Below are 2,039 nucleotides of genomic sequence, written 5' to 3' on the forward strand. Positions count from 1 at the left end.
GACATATGGGGCATGACTGTGGGATGTGGGGGACAGTGAGGTGCACGGTCAGCTTTCCCACGGTGTCTGGGCAGGCGTCTCTGCCCGGCGACGTCTGAGGAGGGCTTTGCGGGGCAGAGGGAGCAGCGACTGCACCCCTGGGGTCGGTCTGCGTCCACGTCCGAGTCCACGTGCCCCATGTGGCTCTGTACTAGCCCTCCCTGTCTGTTCGGTGCCTGGAGCTCTGCCTCTCCCCGAGGAGCCCAGTGGCCTGGGCCACGGAGGCCAACGTCGCTGCAGAGCAGGTAGTGCTCTGAAGCCAGCCGTCTCCGGCTCCCACCTGTTTCCCCAACTTCACCGAGCACCCCTGGCCCCGAGCCCTCTGTGTGGTGTCAAGGAGCTTTTGGGTAAAGGCTGGTGCTCATCCCGGGAGTGGGCTCTGGTGACCTGGGCCCTGTGTCACAGCCCCCTGGTCCTCCTCTTGGGCCCAGCGCAAGGAGCCCGTGCTCAGCGAATTTAGCATCTGTCTGTTGTCCTTGGTTCTGGCCTCTGCTGTTGCCATGGTGATGACGCGGGGGTGGTCCCTTTACTTCCCACTCCTCATCAGAGGGGAGAAGTAACTAATTCAGGACCAGTCATTGGCTAGGGATGGGTGTGCACCAGCTAGGGCCTAGTGAGGGGGCCGCCTCTCTACATGGAGGAGCTGTTGCCACCTGGGCCTCATCACAGGAGACGGGCTCTGCCCTGGGGAAGAGGTGCGCTCCATCCCACGTCCCCTTGCTGGGTTGCGGCTTTTACCGCTGGTCACTGTGATTGAGTAAAAGCTCTGGGCCGTGCACCCAAGGGAGGAGAGCCTTGGGGGAGCCTGGTCCGGTCCCTTCCGCACTGCCTGCCAGCGCAGCTGGAGCCCGCCTCCTGGCCGGGGCGGCAAGCAGCCTAGGAGGGCCGCTCTGGCCTTGCTGGGGGCTCCCTCAGGGAGCAGAAAGGCAGGGCCTGACCGCAGCCCACTGTCGGGCCCCAGCCCTCGGGGCCTCGCGGCTGCCAGATTTCAGGACCCTGGGGTTGAGGCCATGCTCCGTTTGCAGGTGGGGAGACAGAGGCTCGCAGCCGGGAGGTGACGTTTGAGCAGAGACCGAGCTTCCGCCAGGGGGCCAGCCAGGTAGATATCTGGGAAGAGTGCTCGGCAGAGGAGACGGGCTGCTGTGCAGGCCCGGGGAGGGTGGGACCGGCATCGGGCTGCGGGGGAGGGCCAGGTGGAGGCGGCCTGGATGGGCCTGGCTGGGGCTGGACGGGGCGGAGTGGCGGGCCGGCTGGTTCTGGAGCTGGCCACGTGCTGACTGTGTGCTGTGCTGAGACGGGGGCTGCACGGTGACGTGTGGACCCCGGAGGATGAGGACGCTGGGACCGGCTGCGTGGGCCGAGCAGTGGGTGCCCGGGGCGGCCTGGAGCCCTCGCGGTGGGAGATAGGTGGCCGTTTTCTAGCAGGTGGGGCCACCTGGCCCGTGTGTGGGGCGAGGCGGGAGCCTCTGAGCCGAGGGTCCCCAGGCCGGCCTGTGCGACCTAGCTGCGTTGGGTTAGTCTGGCCTTGCCGTGCCCTCCCTGCACCCTGGCTGCGGCCGTCGTCGCCCTCTGGGGGCCCCTTCACAGAGCCTCCCTGGCTCCAGGGAAGCCCTGAAGCAAAGAGGCTCAGGGCTGTTGGGGGTCATGGGGGTCCTGGACAACACCCCGCCAGCTGCCAGGAATCTCACACCTGACGACTCATGGTCACTCATGCAGCAGAGCTGTCCCTCGCCCCTCACATCTCTTCTTGGGTGGGCAGAGCTGCTGTCCTCACCGTTTCTTGTACCAAGTTATTGAGATATGGCTTTGATGTGTTCAGTACCCGTCCCCTCGATCTAATTCCGGAACATTCCATCACCTAAAAGAAGCCCCATCTCCATCAGCAGTTAGTCCCCCCATCCCCACGCCCTGACACCCACTCGCCCACTTCCTGTCTGAGGACGCGCCTGTCCTAGACGTTTCACGTCAGCGGAATCACACACCGTGTGGCCTTGTGTGTC

This window comes from Pteropus vampyrus, unplaced genomic scaffold (genome assembly GCF_000151845.1).
Source record: "Pteropus vampyrus isolate Shadow unplaced genomic scaffold, Pvam_2.0 Scaffold267, whole genome shotgun sequence".
Classification (NCBI taxonomy): domain Eukaryota; kingdom Metazoa; phylum Chordata; class Mammalia; order Chiroptera; family Pteropodidae; genus Pteropus; species Pteropus vampyrus.